Source organism: Scyliorhinus canicula, chromosome 13 (genome assembly GCF_902713615.1).
Source record: "Scyliorhinus canicula chromosome 13, sScyCan1.1, whole genome shotgun sequence".
In the NCBI taxonomy this organism is placed as follows: Eukaryota; Metazoa; Chordata; class Chondrichthyes; order Carcharhiniformes; family Scyliorhinidae; genus Scyliorhinus; species Scyliorhinus canicula.
This window is the reverse complement of record NC_052158.1, coordinates 160,948,142-160,968,727: the sequence shown is the minus strand read 5'-3', so window position 1 is coordinate 160,968,727 and position 20,586 is coordinate 160,948,142. Positions and strand designations below refer to the sequence as shown.

Genomic DNA, 20,586 nt, shown 5'->3' with positions numbered 1-20,586 from the left:
TGATGGGTATCAATCCGGTATTGATGGGTATTGATCCTGCATTGATGGGTATCCATCCGGTATTGATGGGTATCCATCTAGTATTGATGGGTATTGATCCTGTATTGATGGGTATCCATCCGGTATTGATGGGTATCCATCCGGTATTGATGGGTATCGATCCGGTATTGATGGGTATCGATCCGGTATTGATGGGTATTGATCCTGTATTGATGGGTATCCATCCGGTATTGATGGGTATCGATCCGGTACTGATGGGTATTGATCCTGTATTGATGGGTATCCATCCGGTATTGATGGGTATCGATCCTGTATTGATGGGTATCCATCCGGTATTGATGGGTATTGATTCGGGATTGATGGGTATTTATCCAGTATCGATCCGGTATTGATGGGTATTTATCCGGTATCGATCCGGTATTGATGGGTATTGATCCGGTATTGATGGGTATTGATCCTATATTGATGGATATTGATCCGGTATTGATGGGTATTTATCCAGTATCGATCCGGTATTGATGGGTATTTATCCGGTATCGATCCGGTATTGATGGGTATTGATCCGGTATTGATGGGGTATTGATCCTATATTGATGGGTATTGATCCGGTATTGATGGGTATTTATCCGGTATCGATCCGGTATTGATGGGTATTGATCCGGTATTGATGGGTATTGATCCTATATTGATGGGTATTTATCCGGTATCGATCCGGTATTGATAGGTATTGATCCTATATTGATGGGTATTGATCCGGTATTGATGGGTATTGATCCGGTATCGATCGAGTTTGAACCCAGCGCCTTTTTCCCGCCAATTTCCCAACAGCGCTGACGTGGCGCCGAGTGCGCATGCGCTCTGCCTAGTGCCGGCGGAGAGGGATCCGGGTGTCCGACCGGGAGCGGCCCAGACAGGTAACCCCGCTGTGACCCCTCCCTCCCCCCCACACTGCCCCCTCCCCCCCCACACTGCCCCCTCCCCCAAACCCCCCACTGTCCCCACCCCTACCTCCAACCCCACAATCTCCAACCACTCCCCCCCTCACCCCCCCACTCCCCCCACCCACCCCCATACACTCCCCCCCACCCACCCCCTCACTCCCCCCCCCACCCCCTCACTCCCCCCCCCACCCCCCCTCACCCCCCCCTCCCCACCCCCTCACTCCCCCCACCCCCCCTCACTCCCCCCACCACCCCCTCACTCCCCCCCACCCACCCCCTCACCCTGCCCACTCCCCCCACCCCCCCTCACTCCCCCCCCCCACCCCCTCACTCCCCCCCCCCACCCCCTCACCCTGCCCACTCCCCCCACCCCCTCACTCCCCCCCCCCCCCCCTCTCCCCCCCCACCCCCTCACTCCCCCCCACCCCCTCTCCCCCCACCCCCCACCCTCACTCCCCTCACCCCCACCCCCCACTCCCCCACCCCCTCACCACCCTGCCCACTCCCCCCCACCCCCTCACCCTGCCCACTCCCCCCCACCCCCTCACCCTGCCCACTCCCCCCACCCCCCTCACCCTTCCCACTCCCCCACCCCCCTCACCCCCTGCCCACTCCCCCCTGCCCACTCCCTCCCCCCCTCCCCTGCCCACTCCCCCTGCCACTCCCCCCACCCCCCCACCCTGCCCCTCCCCCCACCCCCCCACCCTGCCCACTCCCCCTGCCCACTCCCCCTGCCCACTCCCCCCACCCCCTCACCCTTCCCACTCCCCCCACCCCCTCACCCTTCCCCCCCCCTGCCCACTCCCTCCCCCCCTCACCCTGCCCACCACTCCCCCCCTGCCCCTCCCCCCACCCCCCACCCTGCCCACTCCCCCCCCCCCCCCCCTGCCCCTCCCCCCGCCCCCCCACCCTGCCCCCTCCCCCTGCCCATCCCCCTGCCCATCCCCTGCCCATCCCCCTGCCCACCCCCCTGCCCATCCCCCGCCCACGTCCCCCTGCCCACTCCCCACCCCCTCACCTGCCCACTCCCCCCACCCCCTCACCCTGCCCCTCCCCCACCCCCTCCACCCTTCCACTCCCCCGCACCCCCTCACCCTTCCCACTCCCCCACCCCCCCACCCTGCCCACTCCCCCCCCCCCCACTCCCCCACCCCCCCACCCTGCCCACTCCCCCCACCCCCTCACCCTTCCCACTCCCCCCACCCCTCACCCTTCCCACTCCCCCACCCCCTCACCCTTCCCACTCCCCCCACCCCCTCACCCTTCCCACTCCCCCCACCCCCTCACCCGTCCCACTCCCCCCACCCCCTCACCCTTCCCACTCCCCCCCACCCCCTCTCCCTGCCCACTGTCCCCCCCACCCCTCTCCCTGCCACTCCCCCCACCCCCTCCCCCTTCCCCTCCCCCCACCCCCTCACCCTTCCCACTCCCCCCACCCCCTCACCCTTCCCACTCCCCCACCCCCTCACCCTTCCCACTCCCCCCACCCCCTCACCCTTCCCACTCCCCCACCCCCTCACCCTTCCCACTCCCCCCCACCCCCCTCTCCCTGCCCACTCCCCCCACCCCCTCACCCTTCCCACTCCCCCCCACCCCCTCACCCTTCCCACTCCCCCCACCCCCCACTCCCCCACCCCCTCCCCCCTCACCCTGCCCACTCCCCCCACCCCCTCACCCTGCCCACTCCCCCACCCCCTCACCCTTCCCACTCCCCCCACCCCCTCACCCTTCCCACTCCCCCTGCCCACTCCCTCCCCCCCTCACCCTGCCCACTCTCCCCCCTGCCCACTCCCCCTGCCCACTCCCCCCACCCCCCCACCCTGCCCACTCCCCCCACCCCCCCACCCTGCCCACTCCCCCTGCCCACCCCCTGCCCACTCCCCTGCCCACTCCCCTGCCCTCCCCATGCCCCTCCCCTGCCCAATCCCCTCCCCTCCCCGCACCCCCTCACCCTGCCCACTCCCCCCCCACCCCCTCACCGCCCACCCCCCCTCACCCTTCCCACATCCCCGCACCCCCTCACCCTTCCACTACCCTCCCACCCCCCCACCCTGCCCACTCCCTCCACCACCCCCCACCCTGCCCACTCCCCCCACCCCCCCACCCTGCCCACTTCCCCCCCACCCCCCCCACCCTGCCACTCCCCCCACCCCCCCACCCTCCCACTCCCCCACCCTGCCATCCCCCCCCCTCACCCTGCCCCACTCCCCCCCACCCCCTCACCCTGCCCCCTCCCCCCCACCCCCTCACCCTGCCCACTCCCCCCACCCCCTCACCCTGCCCACTCCCCCCCACCCCCTCACCCTGCCCACTCCCCCCCACCCCCTCAACCCTGCCCACTCCCCCCACCCCCTCACCCTGCCCACTCCCCCCCCCCCCCCTCACCCTGCCCACTCCCCCCCCCCACCCCCTCACCCTCTCCCACTCCCCCCACCCCCTCCCCTGCCCACGTCCCCCCCCACCCCCGCACCCTGCCCACTCCCCCCCCCCCTCACCCTGCCCCATCCCCCCCACCCCCCTCACCCTGCCCACTCCCCCCCCCCCCTCACCCTGCCCACTCCCCCCTCACCCTCCCACTCCCCCCACCCCCTCACCCTGCCCACTCCCCCCCACCCCCCTCACCCTGCCCACTCCCCCCACCCCCTCACCCTGCCCACTCCCCCACCCCCTCACCCTGCCCACTCCCCCCACCCCCCTCACCTGCCCACTCCCCCCCACCCCCCTCACCCTGCCCACTCCCCTCACCCTGCCCACTCCCCCCCCCACCCCCTCACCCTGCCCCACTCCCCCCCACCCCCTCACCCCCTGCCCACTCCCCCCCACCCCCTCACCCTGCCCCACTCCCCCCCACCCCCTCACCCTGCCCACACTCCCCCCCACCCCCTTCACCCTGCCCACTCCCCCCCTCCCCCCCCACCCCCATCACCCTGCCCACTCCCCCCCACACCCATCACCCCCCTGCCCACTCCCCCCACCCCCCTCACCCTGCCCACTCCCCCCACCCACTCACCCCTGCCCACTCCCCCCCCACCCCCTCACCCTGCCCCCCCCCCCCCACCCCCTCACCCTGCCCACTCCCCCCACCCCCTCACCCTGCCCACTCCCCCACCCCCTCACCATGCCCACTCCCTCCCCACATCTCAACCCCTCCCCACCACCTCTCCCTCCCCACCCCCGATCATCACCCCCTCACATCCTCCCCCTCCTCACCCTAATTTACCTTAACATGTGTAGCTACAGTGTAAAGTGCCCACTAATAATTTGATGTGCAGCTACAGTATAAATTATACACTAATAATTTAAAATGTGTAACTTGTACACTAATTAATAGGTGTAACTACAATGTAAATTATATACTAATCATTTCATATGTGTAGCTAAAGGGTAAATGATACTCTAATAACTTAATGTGTAACTACACTGTAAAATATACACTAATAATTTAATATGTGCAGCTACAGTGTAAATTATGCACTAATAATTTAAAATGTGTAGCTACAGTGTAAAGTGTACACTAATAATTTAATATGTGGAGCTACAGTGTAAATTATACACTAATCATTTAAATAATAATGATAATCATCTTCAGTGAAGTTATTGTGAAAAGCCCCTAGTTGCCATATTCTGGTGCCTTTTTGGGGAGGCTGGTACGGGAATTGAACCTGCGCTGCTGGCATTGTTCTGTATTACAACCCAGCAATTTAGCCCCTGGTTTAACCAGTCTCTAAAATGTGTAGCTACAGGGTAAACTATACTCTAATATTTTAAAATGTGTAGCTACAGTGGGCAGCACGGTAGCACAGTGGTTAGCACAATTGCTTCACAGCTCCAGGGTCCCAGGTTCGATTCCCGGCTTGGGTCACTGTCTGTGTGGAGGCTGCACCTTCTCCCCGTGTCTGCGTGGGTTTCCTCCGGGTGCTCCGGTTTCCTCCCACAGTCCAAAGATGTGCAGGTTAGGTGGATTGGCCATGATAAATTGCCCTTAGTGTCCAAAATTGCCCTTCGTGTTGGGTGGGGTTACTGGGTTGTGGGGATAGGGTGGAGGTGTGCGCTTGGGTAGGGTGCTCTTTCAGAAAAGAGCCGGTGCAGACTCGATGGGCCGAATGGCTTCCTTCTGCACTGTAAAATCTATGAAATCTACAGTGTAAATTATACACTAATAATTTAATATGTGTAGCTACAGTGTAAAGTAGACTAATAATTTAAAATATGTAGCTACAGTGTAAAGTATACACTCTAATAATTCAGTATGTGTAGCTACAGTGTAAATTATATATGAATGCATAGCTGCATTGTAAAATATGCAATAATGATCTTGCCACCAACAAGGCCATTGTGTTTCAGTTTTCACCAAACTATTTTGCCAATTTGTAAAAGTGATCTTCAAAATACTGGTGAAAGTCTGAGAATCTCTTGCATCAACAGTAGAATTGAACTTATTCACTCACGTGAATGCAAATGCAAAGAAATACTGAGGACTTTAAAAAACAAAATTCTCTGCTGTTTTGGGGTGGAAACAGCTTGTTGTGGGTGTTGTAGGGCATTGAATATGAGTGAGCAGTGAATGGGACCACTCTGAGTGATGTAGCTTCTATTAGCCATCTTCAACAATGTTAAACCTTTGAATTCGGCAGCCTCAGCTTGGCCCTAGTTGAAGGCCTTGGTTTTCCCCTAATCAGAAGCCCTGTCTCAATGGCTCCATGTTGACTTGTACCTGCTGTGCTTGATCTTAGTCTCCTTGCACTTACAAAGTTTTTCTGAATGATCAGCAAAGCCTCTCCCAACCAAGGAATTAAAAATGGATATAAAAAACTGCTGGAGGGAAAGGGTGGAGCCACTGATCACGTGACATGGTGAAAAAAAGTCAAGTTCTGCCCTTACAGCAGCAGTAATTATAGATTGTGAAGCAGACTGTCTATGTTGTCTAATAAATACTGAAACCAAAATTATGTGGTTGCAGTCATCTGCACAAAGGTCCATGCCCCCTTATCTCTGTTCTCTCCAAACTCCATTATCTCACTCGTTGTGAGGACGAGAAAACCATTGACGTTGTGGCAAAATCATCCATGGCTTCGGAAATAAGCTTAACACAAAGCTTGTGCAGACACAATACTCATTTTACATACAGTGACAGTGGCTGGCGTCTTGTATATGTTGGAGTTACAAATGGATCTCGTGCCCATGCTGTAGTGTTCCTGCACCCGAGTTATAAGTGTATATAATTAATAATATAATAATTGCTTATTGTCACAAGTAGGCTTCAATGAAGTTACTGTGAAAAGCCCCTAGTCGCCACATTCCTGCGCCTGTTCGGGGAGGCCGGTACGGGAATTGAACCCGTGCTGCTGGCCTTGCTCTGCATTACAAGCCAGCTGTTTAGCTCACTGTGCTCCTAATTATTCGGAGATCAACAAGTGCATTAAGTAGATATAGTAGCAATAGTTTTTGGAAAAAGCCTGAAGTTTATTCTTTGTTGAAAACCTGCCCCTAAAAATCTTTGTCTTCCTTCAATTTTAAAGGAGGTCGAAACCCGTTTATGTTAAATAATTGTGCTCAAAGAGGTGATAATGGAGTTTCACATGTGCTCACGCTAATATTGCACAATGTAATTTCTGAATGTTGAACTGTAATGGAGAAGATCCAAAAAGAGAGAGTCTTGATATGAGAAAGGCTGAGACCTCTCGGTCTGTTTTGGAATGATTGCATGTCCGGCTGCCATCTGGGAGTCAGTACCCGCTCTTGGCAGCAACATTTGCAGCTAAACCCTGTTGACTGTAAATGCTTTTGAGTGTTCAGCTAATGAAGTGTTTATCACTTGGCCTTGTGAATTAGCGCCACCCGCCTCCAAGCATACCAACTCCAACTGTTCTGATTCTGTATTAGCCTTTTCCGTTTGTGGTGGAGGGACGTGATTTCCAAGGATAACACAAATTACAACATTAAACAGACCCTTTGGCTGAACCAGGCCACGATGGTGCGTCTCAAGCACACAAACAGTGGTTCAACCCTATATAGCTGCCCCCCTTCTCAACACTCTTCTATTCCTTTCCCTTCAACCATCTATATAATTCTTCAATGTTAATAAGAGTGCAATTGTCCTTGAATGAGTCCTTGATGTCCTTGAGAGCCTTTTAGTGACGTCCTTATAAATTTGCATTCAAAGTACAGCAAGTAATTGATTTGCTTCAGCAGCTTTTCTGTATATTTTCCCTATTTTCTAAATGGGGAAATGCTGAGGAAATCAGAAGCACAAAGGGACTTGGGAGTCCTTGTTCACGATTCTCTTCAGGTTAACGTGGAGGTTCTGTCGGCAGTTAAGAAGGCAAATGCAATGTTAGAATTCATGTCGAGAGGGCGAGAATACAAGACCAGGGATGTACTTCTGAGGCTGTATAAGGCTCTGGACAGACCCCATTTGGAGTATTGTGAGCAGTTTTGAGCCCCGTATCTAAGGAAAGACGTGCTGGCCTTGGTAAGGGTCCAGAGGAGGTTCACAAGAATGATCCGTGGAATGAAAAGCTTGTCGTATGAGGAGCTGTTGAGGACTCTGGGAGTTTAGAAGAATGAGAAGAGATCTTATTGAAACTTAGAGGATATTGCGAGGCCTGGATAGAGTGGATGTGGAGAGGATGTTTCCACTTGTAGGAAAAACTAGAACCAGAGGACACAATCTCAGACTAAAGGGACGATCTTTTAAAACAGAGATGAAGAGGAATTTCTTCAGCCAGAGGATGGTGAATCTGTGGAACTCTTTGCCGCAGAAGGCTGTGGAGGCCAAATCACTGAGTGTCTTCAAGACAGAGATAGATAGGTTCTTGATTAACAAGGAGATCAGGGGAGAAGGCAGGTCGATAGAGTGGTCAAGAAGGCATACAGCATGCTTGCCTTCATCGGACAGGATATTGAGTACAAGAGTTGGCAGGTCATGTTACAGTTGTATCGGACTTTGGTTAGGCCACATTTGGAATACTGCGTGCAGTTCTGGTTGCCACATTACCAGAAGGATGTGGATGCTTTAGAGAGGGTGCAGAGGAGGTTCACCAGGATGCTGCCTGGTATGGAGGATGCTAGCTATGAAGAAAGGTTGAGTAGATTAGGATTGTTTTCGTTGGAAAGACGAAGGTTGAGGGGGGACCTGATTGAGGTCTACAGAATTATGAGAGGTATGGACAGGGTGGATAGCAACAAGCTTTTTCCAAGAGGTGGGGGTGTCAATTACAAGGGGTCACAATTTCAAGGTGAGAGGGGGAAAGTTTAAGGGAGATGTGCGTGGAAAGTTTTTTACGCAGAGGGTGGTGGGTGCCTGGAACGCTTTGCCAGCGGAGGTGGTAGAGGCGGGCATGATAGCACCATTTAAGATGCATCTAGACAGATATATGAACGGGCAGAGGACAGAGGGAAGTAGATCCTTAGAAAATAGGCGACAGGTTTAGATAAAGGATCTGGATTGGCGCAGGCTGGGAGGGCCGCAGGGCTTGTTCCTGTGCTGTAGTTTTCTTTGTTCTTTGTTCTATATCAAATATATCAGCCATGATTGAATGGCGGAGCAGACTCGATGGGCTGAATGGCCTATTTTTGCTCCTACGTTTTATGGTCTTATAGAGCTTAAGCCCAAAAGCAGAGAATGCATGTTCCAAATATAATGCTTACAGCAATTGTGTGGCAAATATGGGTTGTATTCTTGCATGATGCCTATTCCACTGAGGAATTAAGTTTTTTTTTATGGGCAAATACTTCTTGTGGTGCTGCGCCATACAAGGCAGGACAAGCCTTGTGTTCAATCTCCGCTCTATGCGGGTCTCATTCGGTGTAGTGGTAAGAATCGTATAATTATAATCCTGTATAATTGAGCTAATTGTTTCTTGGCTACAGAGGGAGATAGTCCTCCTGGCTTTCCAATCCTGAGTCTATCCAGTGACTCTGGCTGGAAAGTGCAGTTGTGTGTAAGTTGGAAAGGATTGGGCTGAACCGTGATTCCCCCATGGTCTCACAACCTATCGCACTTTCTGTTTAGACTGTCATGCAGAATAGCCCCCAGTGTCCATGCAGTGATGCCCTCCTGTCGAATGATTGGAATCAAAGCAAAAAGCTCGTACTGCAGGATTTCAACAAATGAAAACAGCTGAGAATACGGCTAAAACAGGAAGTAATGATTAGTTGTATTGCTAATAAATTTAGGATCTAAATTCATCAGACACTTGATGAAAAGGAATTCTACGGTGTGAAGTAGGAGAGAGGGGAGTGATGAGCGAGGGAGAAGGAAGATGCTGTCTGGCCGTATACTTGGAGAATTGAGAGAGGAAAGCTCAGGGCACATTGATCATTCCGCAACATGCCGTAAGGAGGCAGTTCGTTTGCGATGAATTGCTGATTTTGGATGGAAATGAACAGAAGGTGACAGGCAATATTAACGGTTTGATTTGATTTGATTTTGTTTTGGGGTTGGTCGGTGGAGGAAATTGGTGTTTAATGTAGAGCAGCAAAACGTGATTCAGGAAGTGACATTAGGATAGAATAATAGCACGTTCTCCCCGTGTTTGCGTGGGTTTCGCCCCTACAACCCAAAAATGTGCAGGTTGGTGGATTGGCAACACTAAAATTGCCCCTTAATTGGAAAAAATGAATTGGGTACTCTAAATTTATTTTTAAGTAAAGGAAAATGAAATGAAAATCGCTTAATGTCACAAGTAGGCTTCAATGAAGTTACTGCGAAAAGCCCCTAGTCGCCACATTCCAGCGCCTGTTCGGGCTGGCTGGTACGGGAATTGAACTGTGCTGCTGGCCTGCCTTGTTCTGCTTTCAAAGCCAGCGATTTAGCCCAGTGTGCTAAACCAGCCCCTAGATAGAATAATAAAATATGGAAGACTGGTTGATGGCACAAATGGCCTTTCCTCACTCCAGACCTGTACTTTGTTTATGATCTTCACACTTTGGGTCTTGATGAGCATATTTGCTTCTGCTGCATAACGCCTGTGCTCCAGAGCTGAAAGCTTGACGACTTTGGAAGACAGAGGAACTACTAGCTCAGCACTAAATGAACATGAAAGCATTTCTCAAGATGAGCTGGGTGTGCTTGAAATGGCAGTTTTCCAACATTTCAACTAAAGCTTTTCTCATCTCAAAGCCAGAAGTGACACAAAAGTTCACGTGATCCCATGAAAACACAGGTACCTCTACAGCTTGACAGTGATTTAAACTGAAGGATGAGTCTAACAGGGAGGGGTGTGCCTCACATTAAACCAAACACACTTTCCAGTCTTGTTTATTTTGCTGTAGGGTGGAATACAGAATATTCTTCCAATCACCATCTCACTGGAATCCATTTAATGGAGACGTAAAGAACTCTTGCGGGAGTACTGAGTGGTTTAGAGCCTTGGTTTAATCTGTTCAATCTCTCGGTTTCCACAGACGAAGATTTAAAGGGCCCACGAGGTCTCGAATCCCACAAAAGGGAATCTTCCACATTTCATTGGAATGCTTTAGCTTGATTTTACTGTGCCAGCTCCTGTTGGGTTGTGCAGTCCTGATCATTCTGTTTAGTCGGGAAAATTGTAATCCTGCTTCCAGAGCTTTGAACCTGTGTTGTCCGACCAATATATATCTTGGTAATCACATTTCCCTCCATGGACTGAGCCACTTCTCTCAGATCTCAAAGGGCCTGTTCTATGTTCTGCTTTTTTTAATATATATTTTTTCTTGGCGTTTTTCCCACTTTTTACAAATAATGTAACAAAATGCTAAAACTGGTACAGTATTAATGCTTCAGTGTACTAAATACAGCATAAGACAGGGGAACACCAATGCTGTTAGTTCCCCTTAATCATTAATCCTGGTGCCTTTGTTCATACCAGACAAGACAGCAAGCGGATAATCTAGAGAAAGAGGGAGGAGAGGAAAAAGCTATGAAAACATGGTAAAGTGACGCACGACCTCGCGCGAAGCAGAGGCATTGTGAAGGCACTGCCATTGTTGAGAAGCCCAAACCACTCTCCACCAAGCAAACCCCACCGACACGGAGAAGAAGAATCATCAAGACACCCATCAATAGGATCTTCTCCTTCTTGTGCAGTCCCTCATGGTGGAGGATGACTTGCTTCAACTCCGGAGAGGTGGGTTCAGCGGTGGCTGAATAGTCTGATCCTGGATCCGCAGACTCTGCCACAGGTTTGGCAGGTGGTGTTTGATGAGGGGGTGGGTGGGACGCTCTGGATTCTGCGAACTCCTTCCACTGTTTACATTTTGCTTCCCTGTGTCTACCCTGCGATGCTCGTTTTGGTGCCTTCACGGATGCTTCTTATCCAGTCTGTGCGTTCTTGGGCAAGCGATCGATGGGGATGTTAATTTATTTAGGGTGGCTTTCAGAGTGTCCTTGTAGTGTTTCCTTTGCCCCCCCCCCCTAGTGATCGCGTGCCATTATGGAGCTCATATTAGAGCACTTGTTTTGGGAGTCTTGTGTCGGGCATGCGGGCAGTGTGGCCCGTCCATCGCAGCTGGTCGAGTGTGACCAGTCTCTCGGTACTGGGGATATTGGCCTGGGAGAGGACACTAACATTGGTACATCAGGCCTACCAGTGGCTTTGCAGGATATAGCAGAGGCAACGTGGGTTATATATCTCCAGGGATTTGGCATGTCTGTTGTGCATTGCCCATGTTTCTGATGCATACAGGAAGGCAGGGACCACAGCTGCTCTGTAGACCATGAGCCTGGTGCTGGATTGGAGATCTCGGGCTTCGAACACTTTGTTTCTCAGGTACCCCAAGAACGCACTGGTGCATCGGAGTCGATGCTGGATTATTATTTCATCATCAATGTCTGCTCGCACCGAGAGGAGGGAAATGATTCACATTGTCCTGGGTATCACCGTGGATCTTGATGGTCGGCGGGGGGGCAGTTTTGTGGTGTGGCAGGAGCGGGCTGGTAGATCACCTTTGTTTTCTGGATGTTTAGTATGTTCTCTCATACGCCTCTGTGAATGTGTAAATAGTGGTTTGTATCTTGGGCTCTCGATGTACACGTACACATGGCGTCGTCTACGTGTTGCAGCTTGGCGACTGAGTCTGGGGTGGTCTTGGTTTTGGCCTGGAGGTATCGCAGGTTGAACAGGTTCCTGCTTATCTGGTAGGTTAGCTCCACTCCGGCGGGATGCCTCAGGGTGACTGGGTGGAGTGTTGTGAGGAAGATGGAGAAGAGCATTGGTGCAATGATGCAGCCTTGTTTGACCCCAGTTTGCGCACACATGGGGTCTGCGGTGGTTCCGTTTGTGAGGATCTCATAGAATTTACAGTGCAGAAGGAGGCCATTTGGACCATCGAGTCTGCATTGAACCTTGGAAAGAGCACCTTACTCAAGCCCACGCCTACACCCCATCCCAGTAACACCACCAAACCTTTTTGGACACTAAGGTCCAATCCACCTAACCTGCACGTCTTTGGACTGTGGGAGGAAACCGGAGCACCCGGAGGAAACCCACGCAGACGTGGGGAGAACGTGCAGACTCCGCACAGACAGTGACCCAAGCTGGGAATCAAACCTGGGACCTTGGAGCCGTGAAGCAACAGTGCTAATCATTGTGCTACCGTGCCGATCCAGCAGAGGGCAGCAGAGCAGAGCTACTGATCAGCTGTTCTGGGGAAATTTGCATACGTGCAGTGCGGTCAGCCTAAGTTGAAGGTGAATCTGCGAAGGAGACCCGAGGAGTTTGAGTGAAGGCAATCATCCAGCAGAGGGCAGCAGAGCAGAGCTACTGATCAGCTGTTCTGGGGAAATTTGCATACGTGCAGTGTGGTCAGCCTAAGTTGAAGGTGAATCTGCGAAGGAGACCCGAGGAGTTTGAGTGAAGGCAATCATCCAGCAGAGGGCAGCAGAGCAGTGCTACTGATCAGCTGTTCTGGGGAAATTTGCATACGTGCAGTGTGGTCAGCCTAAGTTGAAGGTGAATCTGCGAAGGAGACCCGAGGAGTTTGAGTGAAGGCAATCATCCAGCAGAGGGCAGCAGAGCAGAGCTACTGATCAGCTGTTCTGGGGAAATTTGCATACGTGCAGTGTGGTCAGCCTAAGTTGAAGGTGAATCTGCGAAGGAGACCCGAGGAGTTTGAGTGAAGGCAATCATCCAGCAGAGGGCAGCAGAGCAGAGCTACTGATCAGCTGTTCTGGGGAAATTTGCATACGTGCAGTGCGGTCAGCCTAAGTTGAAGGTGGTTTGTGGAGAGGCTGTTGGCAAGTGACAGTTAAACCCGAAACACTTCGTGAGTGTTTCCCACCCTACCTCCTCCTCTAACCAACCCCCCCACCCCACGGTGGTTGGGAAGCGGGAACAGGGGCCTGTCGTGAAGGTGAGTGAGTGCCTTTAAATTTGCTTACCTTTCAGCGGGAGCAGGGTTTGAGGTAATATCAGGTAAGCTCTTCCTTTCTTTTTCTTTTTCTTGTTTTTTTTTAAATCTAGAGGTGATGTCAGGGAAGGCAGTACAATGCTCCTCCTGCAGAATGTTTGAGGTGAGGGACGCCGTCAGTGTCCCTGCTGATTTCATCTGTGGGAAGTGCACCCAACTCCAGCTCCTCAAAAACCGTGTTAGGGACCTGGAGCTTGAGCTGGATGAACTTTGGATCATTCGGGAGGCAGAGGGGGTCATAGATAGGAGCTTCAGGGAAGTAGTTACACCAAAGACTGGAGATAGATGGGTAACTGTAAGAGGGACTGGGAAGAAGCAGTCAGTGCAGGGACCCCCTGCGGTCGTTCCCCTGAGTAACAAGTATACCGTTTTGGATACTTGTGGGGGGGACGACTTACCAGGGGTAAGCCATGGGGTACGGGCCTCTGGCACGGAGTCTGTCCCTGTTGCTCAGAAGGGAAGGGGGCAAAGGAGTAGAACATTAGTAATTGGGGACTCAATAGTCAGGGGCACAGATAGGAGATTTTGTGGGAGCGAGAGAGACTCACGTTTGGTATGTTGCCTCCCAGGTGCAAGGGTACGTGATGTCTCGGATCGTGTTTTCCGGGTCCTTAAGGGGGAGGGGGAGCAGCCCCAAGTCGTAGTCCACATTGGCACTAACGACATAGGTAGGAAAGGGGACAAGGATGTCAGGCAAGCCTTTAGGGAGCTAGGATGGAAGCTCAGAGCGAGAACAAACAGAGTTGTTATCTCTGGGTTGTTGCCCGTGCCACGTGATAGTGAGATGAGGAATAGGGAGAGAGAGCAATTAAACACGTGGCTACAGGGATGGTGCAGGCGGGAGGGATTCAGATTTCTGGATAACTGGGGCTCTTTCTGGGGAAGGTGGGACCTCTATAGACAGGATGGTCTACATCTGAACCTGAGGGGCACCAATATCCTGGGGGGGAGATTTGTTAGTGCTCTTTGGGGGGGTTTAAACTAATTCAGCAGGGGCATGGGAACCTGGATTGTAGTTTTGGGGTACGGGAGATTGAGAGTATAGAGGTCAGGAGCACAGATTTGACTTTGCAGGAGGGTGCCAGTGTTCAGGTAGGTGGTTTGAAGTGTGTCTACTTCAATGCCAGGAGTATACGAAATAAGGTAGGGGAACTGGCAGCATGGGTTGGTACCTGGGACTTCGATGTTGTGGCCATTTCAGAGACATGGATAGAGCAGGGACAGGAATGGTTGTTGCAGGTTCCGGGGTTTAGGTGTTTTAGTAAGCTCAGAGAAGGGGGCAAAAGAGGGGGAGGTGTGGCGCTGCTAGTCAAGGACAGTATTACGGTGGCGGAAAGGATGCTAGATGGGGACTCTTCTTCTGAGGTAGTATGGGCTGAGGTTAGAAACAGGAAAGGAGAGGTCACCCTGTTGGGAGTTTTCTATAGGCCACCTAATAGTTCTAGGGATGTAGAGGAAAGGATGGCGAAGATGATTCTGGAAAAGAGCGAAAGTAACAGGGTAGTTGTTATGGGAGACTTTAACTTTCCAAATATTGACTGGAAAAGATATAGTTCGAGTACATTAGATGGGTCATTCTTTGTACAATGTGTGCAGGAGGGTTTCCTGACACAATATGTTGACAGGCCAACAAGAGGCGAGGCCACATTGGATTTGGTTTTGGGTAATGAACCAGGCCAGGTGTTAGATCTGGAGGTAGGTGAGCACTTTGGAAACAGTGACCACAATTCGGTGACCTTTACGTTAGTGATGGAAAGGGATAAGTATACCCCGCAGGGCAAGAGTTATAGCTGGGGGAAGGGCAATTATGATGCCATTAGACATGACTTAGGATGTGTTGGTTGGAGAAGTAGGCTGCAAGGGTTGGGCACACTGGATATGTGGAGCTTGTTCAAGGAACAGCTATTGCATGTTCTTGATAAGTACGTACCAGTCAGGCAGAGAGGAAGGGGTCGAGCGAGGGAACCGTGGTTTACCAAAGAAGTGGAATCTCTTGTTAAGAGGAAGAAGGAGGCCTATGTGAAGATGAGGCGTGAAGTTTCAGTTGGGGCGCTTGATAGTTACAAGGAAGCGAGGAAGGATCTAAAGAGAGAGCTGAGACGAGCAAGGAGGGGACATGAGAAGTCTTTGGCAGGTAGGATCAAGGAAAACCCAAAAGCTTTCTATAGGTATGTCAGGAATAAAAGAATGACTAGGGTAAGAGTAGGGCCAGTCAAGGACAGTGGTGGGAAGTTGTGTGTGGAGGCTGAGGAGATAAGCGAGATACTAAATGAATACTTTTCGTCAGTATTCACTCAAGAAAAAGATAATATTGTGGAGGAGAATGCTGAGACCCAGGCTATTAGAATAGATGGCATTGAGGTGCGTAGGGAAGAAATGTTGGCAATTCTGGACAAGGTGAAAATAGATAAGTCCCCGGGGCCCGATGGGATTTATCCTAGGATTCTCTGGGAAGCCAGGGAAGAGATTGCTGAGCCTTTGGCTTTGATTTTTAGGTCATCATTGGCTACAGGAATAGTGCCAGAGGACTGGAGGATAGCAAATGTGGTCCCTTTGTTCAAGAAGGGGAGTAGAGATAACCCCGGTAACTATAGGCCGGTGAGCCTAACGTCTGTGGTGGGTAAAGTCTTGGAGAGGATTATAAAAGATACGATTTATAATCATCTAGATAGGAATAATATGATTAGGGACAGTCAGCATGGTTTTGTGAAGGGTAGGTCATGCCTCACAAACCTTATTGAGTTCTTTGAGGTGACTGAACAGGTAGACGAGGGTAGAGCAGTTGATGTGGTGTATATGGATTTCAGTAAAGCGTTTGATAAGGTTCCCCACGGTCGGCTATTGCAGAAAATACGGAGGCTGGGGATTGAGGGTGATTTAGAGATATGGATCAGAAATTGGCTAGTTGAAAGAAGACAGAGAGTGGTAGTTGATGGGAAATGTTCAGAATGGAGTTCAGTTACGAGTGGCGTACCACAAGGATCTGTTCTGGGGCCGTTGCTGTTTGTCATTTTTATAAATGACCTAGAGGAGGGCGCAGAAGGATGGGTGAGTAAATTTGCAGACGACACTAAAGTCGGTGGAGTTGTAGACAGTGCGGAAGGATGTTGCAGGTTACAGAGGGACATAGATAAGCTGCAGAGCTGGGCTGAGAGGTGGCAAATGGAGTTTAATGTGGAGAAGTGTGAGGTGATTCACTTTGGAAAGAATAACAGAAATGCGGAATATTTGGCTAATGGTAAAATTCTTGGTAGTGTGGATGAGCAGAGGGATCTCGGTGTCCATGTACATAGATCCCTGAAAGTTGCCACCCAGGTTGATAGGGTTGTGAAGAAGGCCTATGGTGTGTTGGCCTTTATTGGTAGAGGGATTGAGTTCCGGAGCCATGAGGTCATGTTGCAGTTGTACAAAACTCTAGTACGGCCGCATTTGGAGTATTGCGTACAGTTCTGGTCGCCTCATTATAGGAAGGACGTGGAAGCTTTGGAACGGGTGCAGAGGAGATTTACCAGGATGTTGCCTGGTATGGAGGGAAAATCTTATGAGGAAAGGCTGATGGACTTGAGGTTGTTTTCGTTAGAGAGAAGAAGGTTAAGAGGTGACTTAATAGAGGCATACAAAATGATCAGAGGGTTAGATAGGGTGGACAGCGAGAGCCTTCTCCCGCGGATGGAGGTGGCTAGCATGAGGGGACATAGCCTTAAATTGAGGGGTAATAGATATAGGACAGAGGTCAGAGGTGGGTTTTTTACGCAAAGAGTGGTGAGGCCGTGGAATGCCCTACCTGCAACAGTAGTGAACACGCCAACATTGAGGGCATTAAAAAATTTATTGGATAAGCATATGGATGATAAGGGCATAGTGTAGGTTAGATGGCCTTTAGATTTTTTCCATGTCGGTGCAACATCGAGGGCCGAAGGGCCTGTACTGCGCTGTATCGTTCTATGTTCTATGTTTGTATGTCATCATGGAGCAGGCGGAGAATGGTGATGAATTTCCGCGGGCAGCTGAATTTGAGGTGGATGTTCCATGAAGGCTTTTGCAAAATCAAACCAGGCCGTGTCCAGAGATTGAGGCTGCTCCCTGTACTTTTCCTGGATTTGTCACAGTAAAGACCATTTCCCTTGAGCCTCTTAATGGGTGGAAGCTGCACTGAGAGGAGGAGCTCATGGAGGAGCTCTTCAGCCACAGGAGAGGAGGCGATTGAGGAGTTTTTCCCATGGCGGAGAGCAAAGAAATACTCTGTATTGCGGAAATTCCCGTACCAGCCTCCCCGGACAGGCGCCGGAATGTTGCGACTAGGGGCTTTTCACAGTAACTTAATTGAAGCCTACTCGTGACAATAAAGCGATTTTCATTTTCATTTCATTTCATTCGGAACTGTCTCCTTTCTTGAAGATGGTTACAACTAAGGTGTCTCTGAGATTAGTCGGCATGCTCGCTTCCTTCCAGGCAAGTTGTGGATTCTTGTCGAGTTCTCTGCCACATTTTAATATTCCATCTGCGCCAAAGGCCTTGTTATTTTTTAGCTGTCGGATGGCTTTTCTACCTCCCAGCAAGCTGCGGTTGTACTGAGATGGGTAGCGTGTTGCGGGATGGCGTTCAAAGCATCGAAGGCTGTGTCTTGATTGAGGTCCTCAAAGTGCCCTCTCCAGCGGGCATTGACTGCTTCTGTCTGTGATGAGCGCCTCTCCGTTTTTGGCTCTCAGTGGGGGGTGGGACTGTGGGACTACTCGGACTGTAGGTGGTTTTAATTGCGCTGAAGAAGCCGCACCCATCATGGATGTCGGCGAGTTGCTGAGTCTCCTGCACTCTTTCCACCCACCATCTGTTCTTAAGGTTGCGGATTCTTTGTTGGAACTCGGCCTTCAGTTGTCTTCAGGCTTGTTTCGTCTCACTCGAGTTGAGGAACGCCTTGCGTTGGTGATCAAGAGCGTTCGCTTTGGTGATCAAGAGCGTTCTCGTTGAATCAGTCTTGGTGTTTCCTGGTCGAGTGCCCGAGCTTCTCCTCACAGGTGCTGCCTATGGGGGACCGGGTGTTGTGAGAGTTCTGCGGCTCTGGCATGTTGGTCATTGCCTGGTTAGCTGTGAGGCGCCGGCTGAGTAGCTCTTTCTTCTCGGGGGTCTTTAAGTCCGGTGATAGAGCTTTTTCTGTCTGTGTCGGTTTGGGGCCAAAATGTTGCGGGTGGTCGAGCGGAATAGTCGGGGGTCAGTCCCGCAGCTGACTACTCCGGTCGTGGTGTAGGTGATGCGGACGTCTTTGCGTTCCCTTGCTCAGGCGATGATACAGTCTATTGGGTGCCAGTGCTTAGAGCTGGGGTGTTGCCATGACATCTTCTGCTTGCCCTTCTGGTGGAAGTGTTTGTGATGACCAAGTCATGTTCTAAACAATTTGTCAGGAGGAGAACTCCATTGGTGTTTGTTTTCTCCACACCTTCCCTGTCTAACGTGCCTTTCCAATGGTTTGCATTCCTTCCAACTCGAGCATTGACGTCACGGAGGAGAATCAGCGAGACAGTGATTGGTCGAGGTTTTGCCCATTGCACCTACGGTTGGGGCATAGGCATTGACAGTGGTGATGTGCTGTTCCTGGCTGAGCGGGAGGGTCATGAGGAGTTCACTCCCTCTGACCAATTCGCTTTTTAATGGTGAAGCCGGTCCCATAGAGATGACCTTCTTCTGGTTTGCCTTTCCAAAGGAGGTGTTTCCGCAACCTTGATCTTTAAGCCAACCATCTCCTGCCATCTCAGGGCAGCGATGTTGATGGTGTGGCATCAGAATTCCTGGGCTATGATGGCGGTGCGGCATTCTGGTCTGTTGGTCTGTTGGTGTTGGTGTTGGTACTGACGTTCCAGGTCCCCGTTTGGGTGAGGTGGGGTTGGAGTGGAAGATCCCTGTGCGTGAATTCTTTTAACGTGGGGTCGTTTTTGCACACCAACCACCACATGGTCCCAGAAACCGGGAAATCCGAGGCAACTGGAGACCAGGCTTTGCTTATAGGACAGGACTAAAACACTCATCACCCTCCGTTCATCTGTCTGTCAGTGATGTCATATTTAAAGCGGGATGTCATTTCAATTTCACTCCACATCTCATGCCTTTCTGTCTTTCCCCAGCTTGCACTGCCCCTCTCTCCCCGCCGCTGCCCCTCTCTCCCCGCCGCTGCCCCTCTCTCCCCGCCGCTGCCCCTCTCTCCCCGCCGCTGCCCCTCTCTCCCCGCCGCTGCCCCTCTCTCCCCGCCGCTGCCCCTCTCTCCCCGCCGCTGCCCCTCTCTCCCCGCCGCTGCCCCTCTCTCCCCGCCGCTGCCCCTCTCTCCCCGCCGCTGCCCCTCTCTCCCCGCCGCTGCCCCTCTCTCCCCGCCGCTGCCCCTCTCTCCCCGCCGCTGCCCCTCTCTCCCCGCCGCTGCCCCTCTCTCCCCGCCGCTGCCCCTCTCTCCCGCCGCTGCCCCTCTCTCCCCGCCGCTGCCCCTCTCTCCCCGCCGCTGCCCCTCTCTCCCCGCCGCTGCCCCTCTCTCCCCGCCGCTGCCCCTCTCTCCCCCGCCGCTGCCCCTCTCTCCCCGCCGCTGCCCCTCTCTCCCCGCCGCTGCCCCTCTCTCCCCGCCGCTGCCCCTCTCTCCCCGCCGCTGCCCCTCTCTCCCCGCCGCTGCCCCTCTCTCCCCGCCGCTGCCCCTCTCTCTCCCCGCCGCTGCCCCTCTCTCCCCGCCGCTGCCCCTCTCTCCCCGCCGCTGGCCCCTCTCTCCCCGCCGCTGCCCCTCTCTCCCCGCCGCTGCCCCTCTCTCCCCGCCGCTGCCCCTCTCTCCCCGCCGCTGCCCCTCTCTCCCCGCCGCTGCCCCTCTCTCCCCGCCGCTGCCCCTCTCGCCCCTGATGCTCTCCTCTGATCATCTGCCTGTCAGGCATACCTTGGGGGAAAAGTAGTGCTCTCCTCCTCCCAACGGAATAAGCGGCACCCCCTAGAATCAAATATTACGGGCTGGTTTAGCTCACTGGGCAAAATCGCTGGCTTTGAAAGCAGACCAAGGCAGGCCAGCACCACATTTCGATTCCCGTACCAGCCTCCCCGAACAGGCGCCGGAATGTGGCGACTAGGGGCTTTTCACAGTAACTTCATTGAAGTCTACTCGTGACAATAAGCGATTTTCATTTCATATAACAAACTGTTCATACAGCACGCAGGAATATAGAATAGAATTTCCACGCCACGCTTGGGAGTGCACCAAAACATACTGTGATGAATGGAAGATTTTAGGAAATTAGAA

General features: G+C 52.6%; 1 protein-coding gene across 1 annotated transcript in view; it reads left to right on the top strand.

The window, feature by feature from the left end:
* The first annotated feature begins 863 nt into the window (after positions 1 to 863).
* Positions 864 to 20,586, top strand: part of tp63 (tumor protein p63) — a 274,654-nt gene continuing 254,931 nt past the window's right edge. Inside the window, exon 1 of the mRNA XM_038815783.1 lies at positions 864 to 914. The gene's annotated coding sequence lies outside the window, so the exon portion shown is untranslated. The remainder of the gene's footprint in view (positions 915 to 20,586) is intronic.